Source organism: Odontomachus brunneus, unplaced genomic scaffold, assembly GCF_010583005.1.
Source record: "Odontomachus brunneus isolate Ranch 3 - 2012 unplaced genomic scaffold, Obru_v1 Obru_scaffold_002, whole genome shotgun sequence".
In the NCBI taxonomy this organism is placed as follows: domain Eukaryota; kingdom Metazoa; phylum Arthropoda; class Insecta; order Hymenoptera; family Formicidae; genus Odontomachus; species Odontomachus brunneus.
Genome location: NW_022639452.1, coordinates 4,317,136 through 4,323,630, shown reverse-complemented (window position 1 = coordinate 4,323,630; position 6,495 = coordinate 4,317,136). Strand labels below are relative to the sequence as shown.

Genomic DNA, 6,495 nt, shown 5'->3' with positions numbered 1-6,495 from the left:
TCTCTCTCTCTCTCTCTCTCTCTCTCTCTCTCTCTCTCTCTCTCTCTCTCTCTCTCCCCCTCTCCTTCTCTCCCCTCTTTCTCCTCTCTCTTATCCGCGCTTTATCTTCCTCGTCTTTCTCCATCTTTCCTCTTTCTCACTGTTCTCGACATCCTCAGCATAGCTTCTCTTTTGCTTACCATCAGTCTCTCCTTCGTTCTCATCTACATCGTGCCGGTGGCAGGCGACGAGCGCTTTGAACTTTTCCAATTTTCACACGATGAGATTCAACTATGGAAGCGAATGAGACGCTGCGCTTGTAATGTATGAGAAACCATCCTTGGTGATACTCGCGCGCTACCTTTTAGCGATGCCGTTAAATGATAATGTTGACTATCGCGTATATATTAACGAAGAGATAGCAATCGGGTGAACGGAGAGATGCGTGCCATATAAACACGGCGTAAATATAAATGAACTAAAATTACTCTTTTAGAGCAGTTGACTAATTGTCCTGTGAAATGGACATACAGGTGTTTCTTAAGTGCTCTTTTAAAGCAGTTGACTAATTGTTCTATGAAATGGACATACAGGTGTTTCTTAAGTGCTGTTCGATATTTTAGAAGTTAATTCTTGAGATCATTTCATGAAGAAAAGTACGTATACAGTCTCAAGGACTTTGTTTCAGAATGTTAAAATCATATAGAGTGTTAAAAATTCTATAAAATTACCTATTTTTCTTGATTTCTCTCGTTCCTAAACCAGAAAAAAAAGTTTCTTTGTCAAACTCGGACCAATCAATTTTATTATTCTCTCTGTATCTCTGAAACATAGCTTTTGATATGATCACATAATAAGTTCGCATAAATTTTTCCTCATAAAATGACCTTAAGAATCAACTCCTAACATATTATAGATAAGATGCTTAAGAAGCACCTTGTATAGAAATCAAAACTACACAATTAATGGTAGGTCGATTACCACGATCTTCTTCGCAGAATACTCAATAACGCTGCTCCTCGCTAATATAACATTATGCAAAATAGCGAATATCCTTAGGATTATTATCGTCGACACGTGCGTTTGTCGGTCACGAATGACTCATTCATCTCCGTTTGCAGGATGCCGACCGCTGAGAGACACGACCGCTCCGTTCACGTAATCCAGGAGAAATTATCCGAGTTCAACACGTAGGTAAGTAGCGCATTAAACTGACCTCGGCACTGCGACTTCAAATTCAATTGCCTGGCTGCCACTTAACATGCCGCGGGCAACGAACCGCAAATTCTTGCCGCGCTGCGGATGCGGTAATTCCATTACGGCGTTCGTTAAGCACGCGTCACGAAAGAAAGATTTCCCGAGGGTACTTAATAACGTAACGAGATTGTCGCAGTGTGCGGCGTACTGTTGACGATGCAAGCGCTCGACCGAAATATCGCGCATGGAGAGATGCTTACGGTAGACGATGCGCGCACGAACACCACAAGAATATCGGCCCGATCGTAATCGATACTTCGCCGTACTTCGACGTGTTTTGTTTCTGGTAGACGAACGAAGGTAATCTCTGTTTACTCACCGCAACGTTATCGACGATTCCATTTGGATCTAGGTATGAGTATGGTTTTGTGTTTAATGATTGACTCTCGATCGATAACGCTACCGATTCTCCATTCACGCACACGTGAAATAAATTTGGTTCAATTAACCTGCGGAATACGGATACAATGACCAGACGAGATTTGATGAACGATCCATGATTTTGATTAATATAACCAGGTATTTAGTTACGTGCATTCCGGTTTTAAGGAGATGCTGAAGCTGAAAATATTATCGACAAAACACTGACATTTTTCTGCAAAGTTTACGTCGTATTGGTTACACAGAATTGCTTTTACACAAATGCTTTTACGCAATGAAAGTAAAATAAATAGGAGCATTGCTCGACATGTGACGAAAATGAACAAAAAATGTTTAATGTAAAATCTCAAGCTGTCAGTTAGCGTAATATTTGCTAAATCCAAAAGTTTCGCAGCTTGTACATATCGAAAGTGTGGATGCTCTAAACAGAAAAATTTTGGAGAACATTGCTCTACCTTCGCATTTGCATTTGGAAGCTTTGCTTAAGAATATCGAAAAAGTTTGCAGAAAGATTTCTACACATTTATGGTTAGGTTTTCCATTGAATATGGCAAAGCAACATACATTCATGTCAGTTCTGTATATACAAGCGTAATTATGTTAATGATGATCGTCTCTGCATTATCGACATTGTTCGAGTTCGACTCCTCTTAAGGGGTTACCAAAGTAGATGACGCACTCCAAAAGTGTCGATAATAGGCCAAACGTTTATGTGAAATAAGCATTAATGCTTAGTCTTAGAAAATCTAAGAAGATATAATATAAGAAGATTAGCAAATTTGTGCGCGCAATGTTGTAAAACGAACCTTGTAAGCATTTATCGTAAGAGCTTATCGAAAATAATTGACGAACGACCGCTTCTAAACGACGCTGAATATCGGTTGACAATTGAAGACGGAGTAACGATTTGTTAATCTTCTTTTATTAATATCTCGGAATTTTATGTGGTTGTTTAAAATGTTCTTTGCTTTGAAGATATTCCAAATAAAGAGAATAAATTTTTCTCTCAAATGCATGAGCTCTTTTAAAATTTTGTCAAGAATATATCTCAAGACTATTATCAAGAAAATGTTCTTTGTTGAAAGTAAATAAGACATTTTGTACATATACAGAATGTCTAACGCAAGAAAGTCTATCAATTTTTAAACAACGTAAAATTTTGAGATATTAATAAAAGAAGATAATACAAGAAGATCTAAGAAGATATAATATAAGAAGATTAGCAAATTTATGCGCGCAATGTTGTAAAATGAACTTTGTAAGCACGAGCTTATCGAAAATAATTGACAAACGACCGCTTCTAAACGACGCTTAATATCAGTTGACAACTGAAGGCGGAGTAACGATTTGTTAATCTTCTTTTATTAATATCTCGGAATTTTATGTGGTTGTTTAAAATCTTTGTTCTTTGCTTTGAAGATATTCCAAATAAAGAGAATAAATTCTTCTCTCGAATGCATAAGCTCTTTTAAAATTTTGTCAAGAATATATCTCAAGACTATTATCAAGAAAATGTCCTTTGTTGAAAGTAAATAAGACATTTTGTACATGTACAGGATGTCTAACGCAAGAAAATCTATCAATTTTTAAACAACGTAAAATTTTGAGATATTAATAAAAGAAGATAATACAAGAAGATCTAAGAAGATATAATATAAGAAGATTAGCAAATTTATGCGCGCAATATTGTAAAACGAACTTTGTAAGCACGAGCTTATCGAAAATAATTGACAAACGACCGCTTCTAAACGACGCTGAATATCGGTTGACAACTGAAGGCGGAGTAACGATTTGTTAATCTTCTTTTATTAATATCTCAGAATTTTATGTGGTTGTTTAAAAAATGATAAAGATCTTTTCGCATAACTTGATGTGCTCTACTTACATACTTGCATTGCTTGTATTTTGCGTCAAACACACTGTAGATCATATATACTATACTGACTTGTCTTATAATATTTAGCGGAAAATTGAATTTTACATATATATAGAAGTCTTTCTGCAAACTTCTTATATATTTTTAAGCTTCCTTACATTATGTTGTAAAAATATCACAATATTCTTTGATATTTCCTTCAGCGGAGCTGAACACACGTTTAGTATAGCTTTGGTATCTTGCTAATATTTATGCTAACTGTGACAGCTCGAGATGTCAATTTTTTTCTCAATGTTCCAATTCCTATTTGCGAACTTTCACTGTATAAAACTGTATTTGTAATCATGTGTAATCAATACGATATAAACTTTGCAGAGAAGGTTAGTATTTTGTTGATAAAATGTTCAAGGTAACCAAACAAATTTAGTTAAATACGGCAACTACGATGAAAGAAAATCGCCACGAAATTTGTCTTTACTCTGGTGATTTCGAATCCAGGATCTGGATATCTGCTGCTTCACATGCTACACGATTTCTCTAATTGATAGATCTGTTATACAGAGTGTCATTAATTATTGCCATTTAAAATATCTTCGAAGAAAGAGCGAAGATGATCTTCAGATTTTCGAAGTTATTACTTAAAAAAGCATTATCACAACACGCTTTTTTATAAATAGACTAATTTCGAAAATCTTTGTTTTTTGCTTTGAAGATATTTCAAATAAAGAGAATAAATTCTTCTCTCGAATGCATGAGCTCTTTTAAAATTTTGTCATGATTATATCTCAAGACTATTATCAGGAAAATGTTCTTTGTTGAAAGTAATTATTACTTAAAAAGAGGAAAGAGAGAAAGGGAAAGTAAACTGACAAAAGACCATTCTTCTTTATTCGGAGTCAAATAAATAATTTTAATACCATTCAATAAAGAATGTTTCAATAAGTTCAAAATAATAATTAAAATTTCGATCTGGGTCATTTGTCACACCGGAAAAGTATTATTCCGATTTTCAAAATCTTTCTCGCGTCACTTCGCAGGATTTCCGAATTTCAACGTGTACACTGCGATTAGTGTCCGTGCCTCTGTCAGGCGCTGTCTTCTAGATGAATGGCACGTGAATTATCAAGAACAAATTTTAATTATTGTACTTCTAGAATGATGCCATGGTCCCGGAAGACCTTCTCTCTTAAATTGAATCAGTGAAACATCGTTGAAAACAGTAAATATACATTGATTTGCAGCTATAAGTACAGCACTGAAACTTCTCAGTGCTATTCTTATAACTGATAACTTTAAGAGAATTCAAAGTGATCAAATAGAGACACTGAATATATAAGGCAATGGACAAAATTCTAAATTTCTGACGAGTTCGCAGATGTAATCTTCAGTCCCAACAGTTATTGAAAGGTACTTTATCGATTGGTACCAAAATTTATTTATTTGGCTCCGGACAAAGGTAAATACGCGGCTTCATTCAATCAATGTAGTTAACGTTGCCTTGACTTTGTTGTACACGCTATTCGAATGGGACATACGATTTTAGGGGCATGCATTCACTGTCGAATATATCTGCTCGACTATTTAGTGGTCGGAGCTTGATTCTCGACCTGTGTCTCGTGCATATTTCGAAATTACACACGATCACCGCACGGGACTGATTACAGTGCTCGTGGTATATATGTACATGTACATAAAGGGAAAGAGAGCGAGAGAGACATAGATGGATTTAATGTAGTCTTGTAGTTAACGTGATTATAATATATAATTTGTTTAGCCGTATCGACTCGCGGTCCAATAATCACGGGAATTGAGATTATTACAAATGACGTACAGATTACCATGCAAGGTAACTCCAGGTGTATACGATTGTGTGCGTGTGATACATTATCATTATGTATTTAATATCTCACGTTCAACACGCGCCGACGCACGCATCACGGCGCGCTGCTCCTCGCTGGCTACGGCGAACTTTGCGCATGCATATTCAACAATTATTCGCCCGTCATTCGTGAACGCCGATTACAACCCTCGTCGTCTCGAAGTCGCGTACGCGCCGCCACGCGCCGGCCGAAGTGCACCCTTCGCTGAATCTCCTGATGCGGAAACCCTCACCTTCAACCTCTCGCCGGGCGTTTCGTCTTGACCGAGGCAGGGCTCGCGTGTCGCGTAAGCCCAGAGCGACGGGCACGACTTGGGTTTCCGCGCGATTTCAATTACTCGGCCCCGCCTGGCCTGAATTGGGCGTCGCGCAATTAAGGGGAGAAAGCGCGAGTGGTGCAGGCTCGCCGCGTCTCGGGATTTTGAATTAAGCGTTCCGGCCTGCGCGATGCCAATTACGTCTCGATCCACTCGCGGGCGGACGCTTTCTCCATTTACTTCGACGTTCCGCAGCCGGGGGTATACTTACCTATCTACCTACCTACCTATGCCGTCCGTCGTCTACATCCCGGTCGATTTACGGCCGAGCGAGCGAGCGAGCGAGCGCGCCGGCCAGAATTTCATTTCGAGGAGGCGCATTCGGTATCCTCGGGGAGTCGTCCAAGCCCGCAACGTTCCCGGCAAATTTAAAGGACGTCCGTCATCTTGACGGATCTCACGCGCCGTCCCCCGACGCCGTAAAGGTGGATTTAAGGGGATGTAGGTGTCGCTATGGGTACGACCGGAAATGTAACCATATTGTATCGACAGTACGCGAGCTCCACGCCACTTGTCATGGTCCCTGCTTCGGGGGGATCTCCGGCCGCCACGGCCGGAAGCGAATCCTGCTGTCGTGGCTGTACGTGTCGCTATCTGCACGGGGAATATCCTTTCCTGGTCCCTGCCCCTCCGCTCTGTTATCACTGGTAAGGATGAACGTCGAGGAATTAGGTTGCATGAATTACGGAGACGTCACGGATGTATTTAACATTGCCGATGAATGGGTATTCTCGATGTTCTATGCATATCTACCTCTCTCTCTCTCTCTCTCTCTCTCTCTCTCTCTCTCTCTCTCTCTCTCTCTC

General features: G+C 39.2%; 1 protein-coding gene across 13 annotated transcripts in view; it reads left to right on the top strand.

Moving 5' to 3' along the window:
- Positions 1 to 6,495, top strand: part of LOC116842028 — a 633,651-nt gene that overhangs the window by 482,210 nt on the left and 144,946 nt on the right. For 11 of the 13 annotated variants that reach the window (XM_032810701.1, XM_032810692.1, XM_032810671.1 and 8 more), the window contains one exon: positions 1,101 to 1,173. The gene's annotated coding sequence lies outside the window, so the exon portion shown is untranslated. Of the gene's footprint in view, positions 1 to 174; positions 304 to 330; positions 636 to 1,100; positions 1,174 to 6,495 lie in introns of those variants that run through there. The other 2 variants (XM_032810730.1, XM_032810757.1) reach the window with 2 other exon arrangements.